Source organism: Micromys minutus, assembly GCF_963924665.1.
Source record: "Micromys minutus genome assembly, chromosome: 12".
Classification (NCBI taxonomy): Eukaryota; Metazoa; Chordata; class Mammalia; order Rodentia; family Muridae; genus Micromys; species Micromys minutus.
Window position 1 is genome coordinate 16,144,432 of NC_137981.1, and position 21,737 is coordinate 16,166,168.

Here is a 21,737-nt window from a genome sequence, read left to right on the forward strand (position 1 = left end):
GTAGACCCACTCTGAGAAGGCAACCATAAAAAAGCCTTTAGGATACGGGCTGAAATTTGAGACTAGCTATCGTCAGTTTCTTCTATGAAGGTCTGGACATCCCGTCCCTGAAATTCTTCATCACAGATTAATAACTAGACTGACATTTTGGTTCATACCCTCACATCTAGCCCTCAGGCAATAATGCTGACTTCCAAGTGATAAAACAAAACAAAGCCCAAAGCTCTCTTTTGACATTCTTGGCCTCCAGCCAGGCAGGATTCAGGAAAGTTCTGGCTTACGGTCAAGGTGGCCCCATCCCTAAATTTTTTCTTGTTCTTATCAGTTCCCCTTATCTGAAGAGGCGTCTCTGTCACTAGGAAATGGGGGCAATGGTGGAATCTGGCTTCTTCCTGCTGGGAGGGGTCACTGGGTGTAGCAGTTGAATCAGTAACCCTCTGTTTAACAGTTGGGTGGAGGGAGGACAGGAAGACCTTGACCAGTGACAGATGTAAGGGATAAGGCACAGGAGTCAGGAGGAGGTAACACTGAAGTGCTTGGAACAATCGAAATGGTGGGCTCAGCCACGATTACCTACATAGCTTAGCTCAAGACCTAACCCGAAACCAGAAGCCAGAACAAAGGACTTTTTAAATTGTCTAGATTAAACTTCATAATAGTCTTTCTTTGTTTAGTTACTGTTTGTTTGCTTGTTGAAACAGGGTTTCACAAATATAGTTATGGCTGGCCTGAAACTTTCTCTGCAGTCCAAACTGGCTTTGAACTCACAGAAATATGTCTCCATTTGCCTCCTAAGTGTGGGAATTACTGGTGTGTGCCACTACCCAGAATCTGATTTCAGGTTCTTTAATAGCTCTTGGGATGTCTAGAATCCCTACAGAGAGGGCCAGGATGTTGTGTCTCGTTCTTGCATTCTCCAGCTACATGGATAGTTGCTCAAGAAATAAATGGAAAAGAATGAGTTGGCTAGGGCTGGAGAGATGGCTCAGTGGTTAGAGCACTGACTGCTCTTCCAGAGGTCCTGAGTTCAATTCCCAGCAAACACATGGTGGCTCACAGTGATCTGTAATGGGAACTGATGCCCTCTTCTAGTGTGTCTGAGGACAGTTACAGTGCACTCACATCAAATAAATAAGTCTTAAAAAAGAAAGAAATGTAAGTTCTAAGTGTGTTATAAGTTCTGCTTTACAACAATGATTACAATATGAAACAAAGAAATAAAATAAGAAAAAAAATTAAAAGGATGAGTTGGCAAGAATGTGGCCCACACTAGGACCTTGAGAGATTAACTGTTTTGTTTCTACTAGCTGAGCCAGAGAAGATTTCATGAGCAAGCACTGGGAGCTGAGACAATCATAGATTATTGTTATGTGTGTGTGTGTGTTCATTCCACAGTGTATGTGTGTATACATTCCAATGTATGTGTGTATGCATGTGTGTGTGTACATACATTTCACAGTGTGTGTATGTGTGTGTGTGCATTCCACAGTGTGTGTACATACATTCCACAGTGTGTGTGTGTGTGTGTACATACATTCCACAGTGTGTGTGTGTGTGTACATACATTCCACAGTGTGTGTGTGTATGTATACATACATTCCACAGTGTGTGTGTGTACATATGTTCCACAGTGTGTGTGTGTGTGTATGTATGCATACATTCCACAGTGTGTGTATCTGTGTGCATTCCAAAGTGTGTATGTATGCATGTGTGTATGTACATACATTCCACAGTGTGTGTATGTGTGCATTCCACAGTGTGTGTGTACATACATTCCACAGTGTGTGTATGTGTGTGTTCATTCCACAGTGTATATGTGTGTACATTCCAATGTATGTGTGTATGTACATTTTAGTGTGTGTGTGTGTACATTCCAATGTATGTGTGTATGCATGTGTGTGTGTACATACATTCCACAGTGTGTGTATGTGTGTGTGCATTCCACAGTGTGTGTGTGTGTATGTATATATACATTTCACAGTGTGTGTGTACATTCCAATGTATGTGTGTGTATGTACACTTCAGTGTGTGAGTGTATGTACATTCCACAGTGTATGTTTGTGTGTGTGTGTGTGTGTGTGTGTGTGTAAGCACACATTTTATAGTGTCTGTGGAAGTCAGAGGACAACTTCATGTAGTCATTTCTCTTCTACCTTTACCTGGGTTCTGGAGACTGAATTCGGCACTTTTCCTTCCTGGGCCATGTTGGCTGCCCTTATGAGCCTCCTTCTTACTATTTCCATCAGAAATGACTTGAGGGCACTGAGGGGTCTAGAAACAATAAGAAGACGGATATATATGCCCAACTCTAAGGGATCTGGGTTGGAAGAAAAGCTTTGGGAGTAAGTGGCAGTTAAATCCATGGCTGTTTATTAAGGCACCAAGGAAGAGGGCTGGGTGGGCAAGGAGACCTAAGGACAGAACCATAACACACAATTGGTGGGGTGGTTTGGATGAGAACAACCCCATAGGCCCATTGATTTGAATGCTTTGCCACCAGAGAGTGGCACTATTTGAAAAAATAAGAAGTTGTGGCCTTGTAAAGAGGAAGTATGTCATTGGGGGTGGGCTTTGAGGTTTTAGAAGCCCAAACCAAGCTCAGTGGGTCTTTCTGCTGCCTGCAGATCTGGGTGTAGAACTATCTACTATTTCTCTAGCACCTTGTTTGCCTGAATGCTGCCATGTTCCCTTCCATGGTAAAAATGGCCCAGATCTCTGAAATTGTAGACTAGCCCCAGATAAATGCTGTCTTTTATAAGAGTTCTTATGGTCATGGTCTCTTCACAGCAATACAACACTGACTAAGACACTCAGTCAGGGGCAGAAGACTTTTATTTAAGCAAAAGCAGCACACATTCCTTTGTCTGATGCAGCAGGCCTGAAAAACGAGCTCCCTTAGACAATCTACCCTGCCTGGGGCTCCTCTGGGCTCTCCAACTACCATCCTTCCAAGGCCCCAATCTAGTCACATCTGTACTTTACATTCCAAAACTTCTTAAACTAATCCTCTCACATAACCTGGAATGATCCTTCTTAAATCTGAAGTGCTTGAATCTGGTAGGGTCACAAAGTACCAAACACTTAAAAAGCAAAGGCGGTCACTCTGGAGGACTAAAGAAAGAAAAGGACACCTTGTCCCACATCATAAGGAGTGTGAAAGGAATTGATAGTGTATGAAGTTGGGTTTTTGGGAGCAAAATAGTTTTGTAATAATCAGTAAAGATTGATTAGTAAAGAACTGAAGGAAGAAAGTAGCAGTAGTTTGGGGCCTGCAAAGCATCTGGGAAAGCTCCAGGCTCCGCTCTTTTGTAGAGGATCACAGGCTACTAGGAAGAATATGCTGTGCTTTGGTACTTCCTTCATATGAGTTCAAACACAGTTGGGGACATGTGCTCTTGACTTTGATGGCAGTTCTTCTGGTTATTCTTGCAGGCTATGCCAGCATCTAGCAGGTGTAGTTTTTGCATTTCTCTGTGTGTGTGCTTGTTGATGTGACCATAACCACGTTACATGGTTGAGGGTTGGACTATACATGCTGAGTGTTAAGTCATTGAGAGGAGGTCACATGATCAAGGTAATTTATAAAAGAAAGGGTTTAATGGGGTTTACAATTTTAGGGGCTCAAGTTCATCGTGGAGGAGTGAAGGCAGGGTGGCAGGAACAGCTGAGAGCTCACATCTTGATTCAAAAGTAGGACGGGGAAAGAGAGAGAAAGAGAGAGAGAGAGAGAGAGAGAGAGAGAGAGAGAGAGAGAGAGGGAAAGCAAGAATGATAGAGACAGAGAGAGGAAATAGTAGGAGTCTATTGAAACCTAAAAACCCACCCTCAGTGACACAACTCCTCCAATAAGGCCACACCTCCTAATCCTTCCCAAACAGTTCCACCTACTGAAGACCAGGTATTCAAAAGTGTGAGCTTTTGGAGCTATTCTCATTCAAGCCACCATGCATGGCTAGTCTTGGCACTGACTTGGGGATTGGTTCTAATGCTTTGATTTAATCAAAAATCTGTGTGTTCAAACACTGAAGTTTCTTGTACCCAACTGGTTTTTGATTGATCAATAAAGATCAATAACCAGCAGCCAATGGCTAGGCAAAGGAAAAGGGGCCAGACCCTTATATTTGCATGGGCTAGGATGTGGGAGGGGGAGGAGAGAGAATTATCACGTTTCAGAGGGAGACGATCAGATTTAGAGCTGCAGAAGGAAAATCATCTGAAATGTAGGTGAGAAGGAATGCACCCCCAAAAGGACTGCCCAGAAACATCTTGGGCAGCAAAGACGAGGGGGCCGTTTAGAAGGAACAGGGCAGCAAAGATAGGTCATAGATTTAGAGGGTGTTGAGTCAGGAGTACTGGAGGGAAATCTATGATAGCCAGGCGGAGGATTAGAACTGCCCTCCCTTTGAGCTATTTAAGGCATTTAAAAAATAAGCTAGTGTGTGTGTGTGTGTGTGTGTGTGTGTGTGTGTCTTTTATTCTTGGATCCAAAGAGTTCCAGGGCTGGTGACTTTCTGGGAGCAGTAAGCAGTGTAGATAAACTCACCCCTACAGACTACAACCTTGGCCACTTCCAACCCCAGAAGCAGGATTGAAACCCTGATTAGGTGTGTATCTTCTTTCCTACCTGGGCAGAGGAATGGGGAGGGTAGTGGGGGATACTGGTCACTGGGCTCTGGTCGTCTACCTAGGAGTTTCATTCTCTAAGTGAGTTGCTACAGGATTCTCGCAGTACCAAAAAAATAGGAACACTGTGAGCATTTTAGTATGGTTCAGGTACATCATATAACTTGTATAATGTCTCTCTGAACAGTAGCTTTGTAAAGTGCCTATAAGTACCCTGAACAAGGTGTGAGCAAACGTGAGACTTAGAGAAATTAAGGGAATTTCTCTCCATTACATATCCAGAATGGCAAATATTGGTTTTAAAACTCGTGTACTTTAAAAATAAATTTTGTAAGTATTTTGCCTGCGTATATGTATGCACACCACATGTGCTTGCAGTACTTACGGCAGCCAGAAGAGGGCACTTGATCCCCTCCAATTGACTCAGATGGTTGAGCCCCCTAGTGGGCATTTTTATTTTTTGTTACATTTATTTATATTTGTGTTGGGGGATGTGTGGATTAGCTGAAGGTTCAACAAGGCCATATTTCCTAATCCTTTCACTACCTGCTATGGTGGTTTGAATATACTTGGCTTATGGGAAGTGGCACTATTAGGAGGTGTGGTCTTGATGGAGGAAGTGTGTCATTATATAGGTGAGCATTGAAGGCTTCTAGTGTTCTGTCTAGTGTGGGAGAGCCTCTTCCTGGTTGCCGGCAGAAGTGAGTCTCCTTCTGGCTGCCTTTGGATCAAGACAGAGAATTTTCAGTTCCTTTAGTATCATGCCTGTCTGGATGCTGCCATGCTTCCTGCCTTGATGATAATGGACTGAACCTCTGGAATGGTAAGCCAGCCCCAATTAAATGTTTGCATTATAAGAGTTGCCTTAGTCACGGTGTCTTTTCACAGAAATAAAACTCAAAGAAGACACCTGCTGAGCTATCTTGCTGGACCACAAATACAGGTGGATCTGTTTTGAAGTCAAGGCCTTTAACACCCGAAGCTCCTATTCTCTCTATAGGCCCAGGCTTCTGTCCTGAACGTCTGAGAAGTGCTGCAGAGAAAAAGTGGTCTTGGGAGAAACATAGGCCAGAGCGCTTCCAGGTTGGCTGTTCCTGGGAGGCTGAGCACCCAGGCTAACTCTTTTCTCCTTTCTGGAGCCCCCTTTTCCACTGAGGTCAAAGTCACAAAAGCCCTGCTCCATCCTGGCAAGGTGGTGGAGAAAGTCTTAGAATAACAGAGGGACAGAGCTGGCCAGAGATCTTGCTGCACAGAGAATGGATCTTAAACAGCGAATGTCACTCTGAGGCCACTGAGTGAGTGTCAGGGCCAATGACAGCTAGCCAGGCCTGGCCCCAACTTTCAACTCTTTCTTTGGTCTTTCTCAGCCTTCCTGATGCTATGACCTTTTAATAAAGTCCCTCATATTGAGGTGGCCTCTAACCATCAAGTTATTTTTGTTGCCACTTCATAACTGTAATTTTGCTGCTCTTAAGAATGTCCTGTAAATGTATAATGGTGGCCCATGTGGGGGTTGGGACCCCTAGGCAGAGAACTGCTGGTCTGGGACCAGCTTCAAAGGGAGGGAAAAAGCTTAGCCACAGCCACAGAGCACACTGAGGGGGGCTCTCTGTGGGTCTAGGCGGTGGCAAAAATTGCCTGAAAGACCTGTTTCTAAGCCTCCTGGTAATATCAGCACCCTCTCTAGTGACTGTTCATCCTCCTTTGCCATAGCAACAACTGGACATAGAGTCTGAGGATAGAAGCAAATATCTGGGAGGAATTTTTGAAAATCAGATGACATTACCGGACAGAACCCAAATTTCAGCTTAAATCCCTTTTCGAGATGAGACAAGATGCAAAGTTGAAGCAGTGAGGTGGTAAAAATACTGAACCAGGTAATGATAATCCTAAATTCTGGCCACCTCCTCTGTGGCCAACTAGTGGCCTGTGTCTCAAGACATGCACATGACTGATTTACCCGCACCCACCTTTGTCAAACACAAAAGCTGTACGGTGCTGGGAGTCCAGCTAATCTTAACTCTTGTACGGACTGGAGGTCTGCTCTTTATTGTTCCCAGAAACGTTTCTGGGGTGATTGTCCCTGGCAACAGGATCACTACTCTGCTTTGCAGTGGGTTCAGTTACCTAACTCAGTCTTTCTCCAAAAACTGGTTCTGCTGTGTAAGGTCTCCATTTTTTCTTTTCCCTTTCCTCCACCTACTCTTCCTCCTCCTTCTTCTCCTTTCCTTCTCCTCCTTCTTCTCCTCCTCTTCCTCCTCCTCCTTCTCCTCCTCTTCCTCCTCTTTTTCTTCCTCCTCCTCCTCTTCTCTTTTTCTCCTCTTCCTTCTACTTTTCCTTCTTCCTTATCCTTTCTTTTCCTTCTTTCTCCCACCTTCTTCATCCTCCCCCCTCCTCTTCCTCCTTTTCCTCTTCTCCTCCTCTTTCTTCTTTTTACAGTACTTGCAGCTGAAAATAGTACTTGTCTTTGACTTTTTTTTTGACTTTTCCCTTTTATAGCTAATATACTAACATCCAATGTGCTACACTTTGCTATTAGTTTTGCTGATCCTTGCCTTCCCTCTCCCGAGTCATGGATCATATATAATGTTGTTTATTAGATCTTGGTTCGATGTTCATTTCTCTACAAGTTTCTCAGAAAATTCCCAGTCATTCTCCTGTATCCTGACATTTGCTCTCCCTAGCCTTGTATCAAACCTCTTTTATGACGACCTATCCACTACACCATTGTCTCTCACTTTCCCCTATATATGAACTATTCTAACAAAGTTTGTTCTAAACAACTGCATTTACTGTTTTCTACAAGACATCTGGTCTTTGAACTTGATGTTGTTCCCCCCTTCCCTGACACCTGGCTGCTTGCTGGCTTGTAGGGGCAGAGTCACCAGGTTGATTTCAGTGACACACACACACACACACACACACACACACACACACGGTTGAATAATTTCTCCCTTTTTTCTTTTTCTTTTGAGACAAACTCTCCCTTCATAGCCTTAGATGGCCTGAAAACTATTCTGAGCCCAGGCTAGCTTCCAACTCCCAGCAGTTCTCCTCCCAAGTGCTGAGATGAGCCGTGAACTACTTCACCCAGTTCAGCTGAATAATTTCTAAAATGCCCCCAGGTTAAAAGGGGGAAAAAAAAGTAAGTCAAGGTGCTGCAGCCAGAAAGTAGAGCAAGAAGAGGGCAAGTGTGAGGAATGGAACGCAAGCAATGACAACCAGAGACAAGACAGCACATGAGGATACCTCAGGCTGGCTCACGTACCCTGCACGCTCTTCAACTTCCGACCATCCCTACTGATGATAGGTGGTTTTCATATGATGCTGGGAATAAAATGCTGGGGATAAAACTCATGCATGCTGAGCACTCTCCCAGCTGTGTTACATCCCTTATATTTTCTGGATACTTCAGGTGGGTGGAATATGATAAAACCCTGTTTGAGATGGGTATGGTGATACACACTTTCAATCACAGAAACTGGGAGGCAGAGGCAAGTGGAGATTTATGGGTTCAAGGCCAGCCTGGTCTATGTACTGGGCGTCAGGCTGCCAGGGCCACACAGTAAAACTCTGTTTCAAACCAGAAGAAAAACAAGCAAACAAACATACCAACCAAAAAGAACTCTATAGGGGCTGGAGAGATGGCTCAGTGGTTAAGAGCACTGACTGCTCTTCCAGAGGTCCTGAGTTCAAATCCCAGCAATCACATGGTGGCTCACAACCATCTGTAATAAAATCTGATGCCCTCTTCTGGTGTGTCTGAAGACAGCTACAGTGTGTTCATATACATAAAATAAATAAAATATTAAAAAAGCAACAACAAAGCAGAGGCAAAACAAAACAAACAAACCAAAAACAAGAACTCTCTAACTCTTTCCTGGCTGGTAGCCTGAATATGTCGTCCGTGAGGCTAGTCTATTAAATACAAGAGCCACACAGGAGGATTCTTTTGTTTTTAAGAATTAAATTCTTGCTTGGCGGCGGTGGTGGTCGTGTCAGCCTCGAACACACATTTAATCCCAGGACTCAGGAGGCAGAGGCAGCAGATTTCTGTGATTTTGAAGTCAGCCTGGTCTACAGGACAGGCTGAGGTATGCAAAGATGTCCTGTTTCAAAACAAACAACAAGCAAACAAAACTAACAAAAAATTAAATTCTTTTATTTTATTCCATTGGTATGCCCAAGTGTACGTGTGTGTGTGTGTGTGTGTGTGTGTGCCACCAACAACAACTTGTGGGAGTCTTATCTCTCTTTTAACACATGGTACAGGTTCCAGGGATCCCACTGAAGTCCTTAGACTTGATAGTAGGGCCGCTGGTAGGGTTTTTTTTTTTTTTTTTTTTTCTTTTCTTGGTTTGGTTGGTTAGGATTCGTTCTTCCAAATAGCCTCCAGGTTACTGAAGAGTAACTGTTGATTTTGGGAGATTCCAGATCTCGGCAAAGGTTAATAATGAGGAAAGGGAAGCTGGGTTAGTTTTGGATTGAGGTGAGGGCATAGCCCAAAGCTTCTAAAAATCCTAAGTATCTTTATGAGGACTTCCTTCTAAAATGAGATCGTGGCTGAGATGGTCTACAGGACCCTGGACTCTCATTTGGAAGCTCTGAGTCTCAGCGTCATTGACCAAATTCAGTACTGACACTCGGGAAGCCTCATTCCTACTCACTGAGCCTTAGGTACTCCACGGAGAACTCAGATGTGCAGAGGGTGTCAAGGTAAATGTCTGCAGTTCATAAATACCACAACTAATTTTTATCGAATTATGCTAATAGAGATAAGTTTTTTTTAGAAATGTAAATTCAGGACCTTGCACGTGTTGAGCAAGTAACTCATAGTGAGTGTGAGGGTTTGTATATGCTTGGCCCAGGAAGTGGCACTGATAGGAGGTGTGGCCTTGTTGAAGTAGGTGTGGCCTTGTAGTAGGTGGGGCATTGTGGGTGTGGGCTTTAATACCCTAGACCTAGCTGTCTGGGAGCCAGTCTTCTGTTAGCAGCCTTCAGATGAAGATGTAGAACTCTCAGCTCCTCCTGCACCATGCCTGCCTGGACGCTGTCATGTTCCTGCCTGGATGATTTCTCTGAACCTGTAAGCCAGCCCTAATTAAATGTCGTTCTTATAAGAGTTGCCTTGGACGCTCTTACAGCCATTGCAGTACATTGAGCTCCATAGAGACAGTGCCGGGGCAAGCGAGAGCCGGACGGGCACTGGGCGACGCTTTGCCTCGCGGAGGAAAATCAACTAAACATGGGCAAAGGAGATCCTAAAAAGCCGAGAGGCAAAATGTCCTCATATACATTCTTTGTGCAAACCTACCGGGAGAAGCACAAGAAGAAGCACCCGGATGCTTCTGTCAACTTCTCAGAGTTCTCCAAGAAGTGCTCAGAGAGGTGGAAGACCATGTCTGCTAAAGAAAAGGGGAAATTTGAAGATATGGCAAAGGCTGACAAGGCTCGTTATGAAAGAGAAATGAAAACTTACATCTCCCCAAAAGGGGAGACCAAAAAGAAGTTTAAGGACCCCAATGCACCCAAGAGGACTGCTTGGGTCTTTTTCTTGTTCTGTTTTGAGTACTGCCCAAAAATCAAAGACGAGCATCCTGTTTTATCCATTGGAGATGTCGCAAACAAACTAGGGGAGATGTGGAACAACACTGCCGCGGATGACAAGCAGCCCTGTGAGAAGAAAGCCACCACGCTGAAGGAGATGTACAAGGATATTGCTGCCTACAGAGCTAAAGGAAAACCTGATGCAGAGAAAAAGGGGAAGGTCAAGGCTGAAAAGAGCAAGAAAAAGAAGGAAGAGGATGAGGATGAGGAGGATGAAGAGGATGAGGAAGATGATGATGATGAATAAGTTGGTTCTGGCACAGTTTTTTCCTTGTCTATAAAGCATTTAACCCCTTTGTACACAACTCACTTCTTTCAAAGGAAAAAAATTGAAATGTAAGGCTATGTAAGATTTGTTTGAAACTATACAGTCTTTTTTTTTTTTTTTTTTTTTTTTTTTTTTTTTGTATAGTTAACACACCACCGAATGTGTCTTTAGATGGCCCTGTCCTGATAGCATTTTCAATAGCCACTAACCTTGCCTGGTACAGTCTGGGGGTTGCAAACTGACATGGAAATTTAAATCAGGTTTTTGTTGGTGCACAGCACAAATCAAATTATTTATATATGGGGACAGTAGTTTGGTTTGTTTTTTTTTTTCATTTTTTTGTTTTCTTCTTCTTTTTTTAATCTTCAGTTGTCTCTGATGCAGCTTACATGAAATAAGTTTTTAATTTTTTTCTGTTAACTGAATACCACTCTGTAATTGCAACCAAAAAAAAAAAAAAAAAAAAGAGTTTGCTTTGGTCATGGAGTCTATTCACAGCAGTAAAATACTAAGATCCTGAATTAGCTATATGCTCAGCTTAAAAGACATTTCCTTGCTCTTGCCTCTCTTGCTTTTACACTCTTGCTCTCTCTCTCTCTCTTGCTCTCCCCCTCTTACCCCTTCTCTTCCCCCTTCCCTTACCCTCCTCTCTCTACGTGCTCATGGCTGGCCTATTTTCTAATAGACCTATCTTCTAATCCTCTATTTCTCTCTTCTCTCTCTCTCTGCCTCTACTACCCTCTTAACTCTCCCATGACTTGAATAAACTCTATTCTGTACAATAAGAAAAGAAAGAAAGAAAGAAAAGAAGATCCCTTAAAGCATTATTTTCATGGAAAATAAAACTGCATCATTGAGTATATTAATAAATTAAATGTTTTATTTCAAATACTTTTAGTATGGAATGATTTCAAATTTAAACAAAGAGTTATAAAAATGGTGTACAAGCTTCCCTACATACCTCAACCAAATTTTTGTTGTTAACATATCTTAGTTATTCAAAAAGAAGTCCCTAACTTAGTGCCCACTACATCTTAAAACTTTAGTGAATGACAACTACCTTTGCCTTTACAGCCAAAGTAAAATCAACAAGACTGGAAATGAACAACTAATCTACTATTATTAATTTTTTGCCTTTATAAAGAGGCTTTATTGTTAATTACTTACTTAATAGTCTCAGAAAAAAGAACAGATTAGCTCAGTCCAACATGATTTGCAGTTGGCAAAATCTAGTGTGACGCAAGTGTTCAGATTGCTAAGGAGTTAATTTAGGTGCTTTTAATATTTAGCCATCTAACACTTGGAACATAATCCAGAGCAATGCATCACCCCTCCTTTTCACTTTAATACCACACCTACCGCCCTTCATTACAGAAATGTCTTCATTAAATATGATTCCCAGAGGATAAGTTCCCTGGAGGAGATAGCCATGAGGACAGTGCGCGTGCACACACACACACACACACACACACACACACACACACAAAACCTGAAAATAAAACGCTGTACGATAATTTACTAATCTAAGGAAACAAAACCTTCCAATATATTAAGAAAGAAATCCAGTTACAAATGCACCAGTAGGTCTATGTGGAGGCTCTGGCGGAGTAACAGAACAGCCGGTTATTTACAAGATACACAAGCAGGAAGGGTGCACCTAGCCCAGCAAGGGCCTCAGAAGCCAAAAGTGTTCTCTCTGCTCTAGGCCACATACGAGGATCCATCTTCATCCTTTCCTTCTCGTAAAGCTGTCCCACGGTTAGGCTGGGATGTAGAACTGTCTAATCCACAGACAGGAAGATGGCCTTCTCTGAGGGAAGCCGGATCCTTCTCCTGACGATCCACATGAACTGAGCCACAGTGACGTCAGACGGGACCAAGTAATTCCTCTTGTCAGTGTGGACAGTCTGAGAGCCTGAGACTTTTTTCAAACCCGGTTGGGGTTCTTGGCTCTGACCTTTGCAGAGTCCACGTGTCTGTGCTCTATCGAGTGGTCCTCCTTAAACATCCACCTCATGGCAACTGGAAGGGATAGAGCTGGCTCTTCGAGCCGCAGAGTTCAGCGAAGCGATCGCAACAACAGCATCATCAGCGACCTCGATCTACTATTATAAACAGCACATTTTAAGACAATATATGTAATATCTATATAATTCCTATTTCTGGGTATTTGTTAAGAAGGGCACTTTGGAGAAAGCACGGGCTTGTCAAGGTTCACTTGTCGGAAGTTTAAAATAATTCTCTTCTACTCTCATTGTACTTTAGGGGAAAGCCTGGGAATTGTTCTGCAGCCTCTAGTTGACCATGAAGACTCAACTTTGGATCTGTCAACCTAAAGAATGTAGATCCTGGGCTGGTAAAATGGCTTTGAGTTGTTCCCTGACTTCCAAACCTGTCACCACCCAAACAATAAATAACTACATATTCATCAAAAAATATGCAGACACTAAAAATGAGATACTCGGGATATTACAGGCTCATGGAGAGTACCACCAGACAGGATCTTTGTGATGTAGTTCCTGTCTTTGAACATCTAGTGGACGTGCAGGTCTTTACTTTGGATGAGTGTCCTTATTTATGTCTCAAACAGCCAGTGGTATGGCCAGGGACATGTTTGAGCAGTTGATTGGCAAGTCCTTGAATAACAACTCCCCTACCTGAATGACAAAATGTCTGGGATGTACATGTCAGCATCATGGGTGTTGCAGTAGATATTTTAAAAAAGGTTCTGTTGTTATTGGCACTGCAGCCTCACTCTGAGGGAGCCGCTCCAGGAACCACTTCAGTGCAGAGCTGGAGCACAATCTTCTAAGGGGTTAGTTCCCATGCCTGGTACTCTCACATCTCGTTCCATGGGCCTGGTAAAGTCACAACTCAACAGTCATTAACTCATCAAACAGTTTTATTTGTTAAATTACCAATCAACAATCCCTCTACACAATAAACTTACAGCCAGTTGACAAAGATATAAACTGCCCATCTAGATAAGATAAATTGACCCATAAAACCCCTTAGCAATAATCATAGCAACCTTACTCATTTAGAGATGTGCCAAGAGAAACATCCACGTCTGCTTCCATGTTGCCTCCTCTCGAATCTTTTGCCTCTCCCCTCCTCTTCTGCTTTACCAACTTTGTCCCCTGCCCCACTCTCTACTGTCTAATCATGTACCGCCTTGACATCAACCTACAATGGGTATTAAATGCCCTTTGGGATAAATATGTCTTTGTCTCAAATCCAGGAGTCGGTGTACCTAAAGGTAGATTTTTGTCAAGCCTATGTATTGTGAATTCGATACTGAAAAAATGCTTGAGATCCACTTAGAAATACTAATTAGAGTACTAGCTTGAAACATCACTGGACTGGTTAAAAGAAAGAAAGAAAGAAAGAAAGAAAGAAAGAAAGAAAGAAAGAAAGAAAGGAAAAAAGGAAGAAAGGAAGAAAGGAAGAAATAAATCTGGGTTCTTGTCTAAACTACCTGTATGATCTCAGGCATGTGTCTAAGACATCTGTGCCTCACTTTTCTGGCATGAACTTTTCACCTCTATGTGTATTCACACAAACATAAACAATGCCTGCACGTCACCCTACAAGCCCCTAATTTTTTTTCATGACATGTTTCTATGTTTTGAAATAGTGTTTTACTGTAGCCTAGTGTGGCTTTCAATTTATGGTGATCCTACTGGGACTGGGATCACAGGTATACTCAACAAAATCCTTGATGTATCCCACCTCCCAGTTAAATGCATTCTTCTGATCCTGATAGATTAAGGTCTTTTCTTGTCTGACCTTGAACCTTATTTTACCTGTTTTGTTTTTTTTTTTTTTTTCTGTGAGCCTTCTAAAAAGATTTACCTTTTATTTTACTTGCACAATTGTTTCTGAGTGTCTCGTCTGCATGTGCACCTGTGTGTGTGTGTGTGTGTGTGTGTGTGTGTGTGTATACTACCTGCCAACTGAGGAGTTTGGAAGAAGGTACCAGATACACTGGAACTGGAGTGACAGAGGGTTGTGAGCTGCCATGTAAGGTATAGAACTGTGTCCAGGTCCTCTGCAAAAGCAGCCAGTGAGCTTAACCACTGAGCCATCTCTCCATGGGATCCTTTTGGCAGTAGAAGATGAGAAGTTTGGCTTACTTTGCTTAAATCTTTTGTTCTTTGGTCATAGAGGTCAATCAAGCTCATAGATCTGACTACTCAGCATCTGCTACAATAGGTATCAGCATTGATAGGTCTCAGGCTTTCCCTGCATGCTAATCACTGTTTTAAGCACTTTGTATCTAGTCACTTTGAGTTCACAGGATACTGAGTATATTAGGATGTATCTCTGTATGGGTGTTTCCCACTCACCTTCCTGGGTTAGAGTTTATTTCTATCATAACAGACATTTTTTTTTTTTCATCAAGTGGACTTCCATCACGGTGTCATTAGCAAGGAGGTTTCTAATGCTTCTGTGTCTCCACGGATACCCAAAGCTTTTGAATAGGATAGCCTTATTGCTAAGAAAGCTAGCTCACTCCAGCTCCAGTATTAAGTTCATTTATTTACTAGATTCAACTTCTGTTCTTGGATCCAGGTATAAATTATGCTGAAAGCCGTGTGTGGTGCCTGGGCTGTTCTCTCCTGGATATCCTTCTCCCAATGTCCTCAGCAACAGGAACCTAGAAGGACTACCCGGTCTCCTTCTCTAATTCCCAGCTCCCCACTCTCCATTCTGTAGCTTTCAAGTAGTAATGCATCTGGTTTCTACAGGCCAGGACTTTGGCCATAATTGTTATTAGCTTGGACCTCACTTTTGGCGTTTGGAAAGCTGAACTGTTGAATGTCTATCCCATTATCCCTGCCATTCTGAAATGTACTGTGATCAAGACCATAAGAAGAAATGGGCCAGGCTAGAGAGATGACTCAGCGGTTAAGAACACTGACTGCTCTTCCAGAGGTCCTGAGTTCAAATCCCAGCAACCACATGGTGGCTCACACCATCTGTAATTGGATCTGATACTGGCTTATGCCTGTAATTCCAGAATTTGGAACTATGTGGTAAGATTGCCAGGCCACCCTGAACTATGTATAGAGCAAGACCCTGTTCCAAACAAACAAAAATCTATTAAATTTTATCAGCCATACAAGTATACATGTATATTTATTATAAAACTTTAATAATTAATAGCTGAATAACATTTGAAATGTAAATGTAGAGAATATCCAATAAAAATGAAAAAATTAATAGCTAAGAAAGCTTATAATAGAATTTGTAAAATAATTAACATTTTCCACGTAGTTAAAAAACAGAGAAATGAACTGACAGGTAAGATAAATGTTAAGAAACTGACTGTGATGATTTGCACCTGTAACCCAGCACTCAGGAGGGCAGAAGCAAGAAGATCCCTGAGTTTGAGGCCAGCCTGGTCTGCAGAGCTAGTTCCAGGACAACCAGGGCTACAGAGAGCCCCTGTGTGTGGGCAGGACTGGGAGGGGGTGGGGGAGAAGATAAGCATTAAGAAAAGCTTCATGAGCTACAAAATCTTAAAATATATATATTTGCAATTTTGTAAATAATAAAAGTATTATCCAACAAATAATACAAAACAAAAAAAAATAAGCTAAAGTATATTTTATCTACAATTTAATAAAATGATACTCATTGGAATTGGTTGCTATATTAACAGTTATCAAGTAAATAAAATCATCCTTAAGAACTTGGAACAGGAGGCTGGTGAGATGGCTCAGTGGTTAAGAGCACTGGTTGCTCTTCCAGAGGTCCTGAGTTCAATTCCCAGCAACAACGTGGTGGCTCACAACCATCTATAGGGGGATCTGATGCCTTCTTCAGGCATGCAACAGAACACTCATACATTAAATACATAAAAAAAAACCCAACAACAACAAAAAAGAACTTGGAATGTTCTAGAAAAGATGAGGTATATAACTTGATGATGATGATGATGATGATATATAGTGTTCTGCCTGCATGTATGACAGAAGAAGTCATAAGATCCCATTACAGATGGTTGTGAGCCACCATGTGGTTGCTGGAAATTGAACTCTGGACCACTGGAAGAGCAGCCAGTGCACTTTACCGCTGAGCCATCTCTCCAGCCCTAGAATGGACTCTTTAATATTTACCGCTACGGTGTAATTTTAGCCACTTTAAATTTTTGTGTGGAAGATGTTTATCTCCAACTCCAACAACCACAGCACTCACCAGCGGTGGGGCAGAAATATCGAAGCCTGACAACCTGAGCTCAGTAATCTCTGGCTCACACACCGCGGAAGGGAAGGACCTACTGCAGAGTGACTTGTGGGAAAAGATTTGTGAGGGAAAAAATCACGTGCCTCTAAGTGTTTTCCTTCCTATGCATCGCAGTTAAAAAGTGTTTTTTTAGAATAAGTATACCAGGGGCTGGGGCATGTATGCAACTCAGCAGTAGAATGCTTGCCTAGAACATATGAGTCTTTAGGTCCAGTTCCCAGGAGCAACACACTCATGTACATACATGCATAAATAAAGAAACACATAAATATCAAGTATGGCAATGGTAGGAGAATTAAATTAGTAATTAAGATTTTGGGTAAAAGTTTATATTTTTTGAGTATTCTGTAAGCCACAATATGATGGTAGTATCCTGTCTTCAGGAAGTAGTGGTTTTGCTTCGTCGTATGGTGTTAGGACAGTGTGTGTTTAGAGCATGCCTACTTTGCCACCTCGTAAGGGCAACTTATCTACTCGCCGGCATCACTTCCTGCTTGAGTTGTCACTTTCCCTGGTGTAGCTCCCTTCTTAATACTTCTGCTTTTTTCTCTCTCTTCAGACAGTAACCGGGAACTGAACCCAGGTTCTCACACATGTGGCATGGAGCTACATCTTCAGAGCATCCGTCCCCTACTTTCCTGCTCTGCCTTCTCAGTGTTTCCTGTTTGAACGAATGAATGTTTCATTCAACAGATCTGTGCATGAAGAATGCCTCTGGGGAGCCCGGGTAAGCCACAGGAGCAGACCGATGTCCCTGTTACACTCGACACTCGGTGGGGTGCTTACAGTGATCTGTTACACCCCGCTACCACTCGCCAACATCTGGAGCCTTCTAGTACCTGAAGCTGGCTGAGGCTTCCCACATTTTATAATTTTATTTCTTGTTAGCTTTTTTTTCTTTTTCTTTTTCTTTCTTTCTTTCTTTCTTTCTTTTTTTTTTTTTTTTTTTAGACTGATTTTTTTTTTCTGTGTGCAACCCTGCGGTCCATAAACTCACTCTATAGACCAGGTTGGCCTCAAACTTGTAAATCCACTTGCCTCTGCCTCTCTGGTACTGGGATTAAAGGTATGTGCCCGGCCTTTAATTTTTATTTCTAAGACTTCCTACAATCCTGTTTGTAAGTAGATTTATTCTTATTTCGCTTTAAGGAATTGGCCTGCAGAAAGCTGCAGGAACAGTGTTCAAGGTCACCAAACAACTGAGCCAGGAGCCAGGATTATGAAATTCTGCCTGGTTCCAAAGCTTCAAAGCTCATCTGACTCCAGCAAGGGTACACTATGGGGGTGGGGGTTGGGGGTAGAGTAAACCACTCAGTGAGGTGGGGGAGGGTCTACAACAAAGCTGATTTGACATACAGTGGACTTGGGGCACAGTGCACTTGGGGACTGAGACAAAGGAAGAGAAAAGGTATAGCAGCAGACAGATAATGCCCAAGACTTTGCAGTCCTCCCAGACAGAGGGGGAAATAATGCCTTTAGTTCAGGTAACAGGGAGAAGGCGTGCCCCTACCTCAACTCCTCAGGCTCAGGTAAACTGCCAGTGTAGAGAGGCAAGGGAGGGCAAATGCAAGGAAGCAAGCTAGCCATCTGTGTCTGACCAGCAGGCTGTGGGCCACAGAAGTTCCTTAAGGTCAAGGGAAATGTGATCTGGAGAAATGTAATGAAATGGGGACACTCCCCTTAGCCTTTGGGTCAAGTGGATCCAGCAACAGCCAGCCTGGAGCCCAGGTTGATAGCACAGTGGGCTAGAGAAGGGGGAAGGGCTGTGAGGAGAGGAGAAAAAGAATGCATTAAGATCCCAGCATACCTCATCAACAGTTTCTTGGCTACACAGATAGCAGTGGCCAGCACAGGGTACCCAGCTCTACAGAACTCTCAGGAACTGTTTCATGAGCAAACTTTTACCTATTTCTCCTGTCTCTAATGTTTTCTTTTCTTGCCCAACTGATACGGAAGCACAGCGATTAAAGACACTTGTTTTCACAGCAAGGGCATGCCAATTAGACAAGCTCTATTTAAGTTACGGTTTTCCCCCTTAATATTTGTTATTTATTTTTATTTCCTGAGCATTGTGGTCTTGCCTGCATGTATGTCTGAGTGAGGGTGTTGGATGCTCTGGAACTGGAGTTACAGACAGTTGTGAGCTGTCATGTGGGTGCTGAGAATTGAACCTGGGTCCTCTGGAAGAGCAGCCAGTGCTCTTAGCCCCTGAGCCATTTCTTCTCCAGCCCTAAATTATGATTTCTGAAATCTGTTTCCTCATCCATAAAGGAGGGAAATGATCTCTGTCAAATTCACATTCGCAGGGATTAGATGATTTGTCTGGATGACTCATGAAAGGCATGAAGTGCTGGATAAATATGTTGTGGGATTTCTTTGTCTTCTCTCCTTCTAGCGGCCTGTCTCCAAAGAAGTCACCTCACCAGGTCAGAGTTCTAACTTAGGAATGAAAACAGCACTGCTTATGAATTGTCCACACCCCTTCTCCATTTGTCCCTACCACGTGCTGTATTTTCATTAGACAGAGCAGAGAAGAAACAGTCAAAGGCATAAACCAGGAAGCCTGCCTCCCTGGAGTTTGCTCATCTCTTTCTCTGAGATAAGCCCCCAGCTCTCTACATTGGCAGTCTGCCTGGGCCTGGGGGGTTGAGGTAGGGGCATGCCATCTTCCTGTCACCTGCACAGAAGAAGTCACATCTTTCCCTCTACAGTAGAACTGGAAAGTTCTGACAAATTATCTGAACATAAACGAACAAACCCAAAACAAAACAAAAAACAAACAACCAAAAAAAATGAAGACATTCTCCTTGGAGACTGGGTCACCAAAGTGTCAGCCCTAGCTCCTCTCTGAAGAGACTGAGGCCTAAAGGACCCAAAAGATGAGGGGAGGAGAAAGCACTAGTGTAAAGGGACATAGCCGAGTCAGAGGGTGGGTTTATGTCTTAGCCAAAGAGTAAGAGTTCTGGGAACCTGGAGAACTTGGTCCAAGTGCACAGGAACCAGCAAGGATTCACGGGAGTTTCTTCTTGAGGAGGGCGACAGGCTACTGTGTAGATGCACTCAGGTGATACATGTAGTGTGTGAACTTCTCCGAGGAGAGTTCACACATGACCAGGGACATGTGCTCTTGACTTGGTGGTACTTCTTCTGGCTATTCTTGTAGGCTATGTCAAGGATCTGGTAGGTGGTGGTCACACTAGGATAGGACTGATGCACAAAGATGTTGGGGTTTTTATAGTGTGTGTGTGTGTGTGTGTGCACGCACACGCGCATGTGCATACTTGACTGAGTTGCATGCTTGAGGGCTGAGCTGCATGTTCTGAGTTAAATTCTGAGATGAGGTCCTATGACTAGGCTCAGTGCTGACTGGGACTTCAGCTACCCATAGTATCTGGAGCAGGAGACAGAATCTTATTCTGCTTGGTACCACCTCCCTTAAAGGGAGGAGTCAGGATTGAGGGTGGGGCTGCTTGTAGCACAGAACAAAGGTACTCAGTTAAGGCACTACGTTCTGTACTTTATTCTAGCTAATCAACTAACCTGCTTACTTTATTTGTCTCCCTTCTTTTGCCACCGTTTTAACTCACCACTACCCAGGTACCAACAGCTACTGTGATACGGTCCACTAATCAGAATCCTGACCTTGTATCCATTGCAATAATTCTGTTACCTTTTACTCTTTGTCCTGTCTCTTTTGGTCCCCATTTTCTTGTGTAGAAAATGGAGGAAGCCCTGGGAAAGTGAAATCCTAGGTGAATGGATGTTGTTGATATGATCATGACCATGTCAAAAGTCCCAATTTCTCAGCCACATAGGAGGAACAAAGCCTTCTCTGCATGAGGTTCAGAGTGATGGCAAAGCCTTCCCTAGGTAGTCTGAGTAGGAGTGGTTGACCAACGTGTGCAAAAACTAGCAACTGCACTTTCCCCTGTGGGGCGCCGCCCACACATTCCCACGCTTCCGTCATTACAAGGTGGCGCGGATATCCGGCTGTGGGGCGCCGCCCAAACATTCCCACGCATTCGCCATTACAAGATGGCGCTGATATCTGGCTGGAGTTAGCAGTAAACAAGCCATGTGCGCACAGGCTGGGTAACTTCCGCTTCATGAGTTCCGCCTCTTCCCGTGGCGTCATAGGGCCTGGTGAGTTTCAACCAATCAGGGGGCTCCGCGTCCAAGGCAAGGACTGATCCCTTTATAGGGGAAGGGCTGGACAGCTCCTCTCTTCTTCTGCCTCTCTTCCTTTCTCTTCTGCCTCTCTCTCCCTCTCTTTTTCCTCTCTTCTTCCTCTCTTTCTCCCGTTGGTTTTTCGGCCGTCTCGTGGAGCTTGTTCGTCCTGTTCGTCTCCTTGGATCTCTTGGTTTTCCCCGTCCTTTTCGTTACGTGAAGCAAGTACCGGTTTTTCCAGATTAATAAAGTTTACCGCAGAAGGATTCTATTTTGTGTGCCGCGTCGTTCTTGCAGGCGAGACGGTTGCGCGGGACATTCCCCCTTTCAAATGTTTACACTGGTAACATTATTAGGCTAATTAGACTGGTAGCCTAAGAAAACCTTCTACTGGGTCTTGCTAACCTGTCCGTGGTGGTTTAAGTGAGAATGCCTCTTTTATACTTGTAAGACTCAAAGTGAGTCATAACTACTGGGAGACCCCCCAAGTGAGACATGAGAATGGCATTTAATGCAAACTCAAGAGATTTATTTTCTGGTGCATTGGGGTTGACCCTCAATCAGCCCCTCATGGTGAGTGAATAGAAGAAAACCCCAAATGGCAGTAACAAACAGTTTTTATACTTTTTAGGGGAGCAAGGTTACAGTTTAAACTTATTGGTTAAGCATATTGACCTTTGAATCTATTGGCTAGCAAGCATGGGCAGATTGTGACATTCATTTGAACTCTATCTGGGACCAGAGGGTCAGGTGACTATCAGTCAGTAAATTCTGTGGTTTTTAAAGAATGTTCCTGCTCCTCCTGAGAACTGTGTGTGGA

At 43.3% G+C, this 21,737-nt stretch overlaps 1 pseudogene across 1 annotated transcript; it reads right to left on the reverse strand.

Annotated features, from left to right (window-relative positions):
• Window positions 1-12,172: 12,172 nt before the first annotated feature.
• Window positions 12,173-12,515, reverse strand: LOC308428503 (gamma-aminobutyric acid receptor-associated protein-like 2; annotated as a pseudogene). Its single transcript has one exon. The product of its transcript is annotated as a gamma-aminobutyric acid receptor-associated protein-like 2 (transcript).
• Window positions 12,516-21,737: the final 9,222 nt, after the last annotated feature.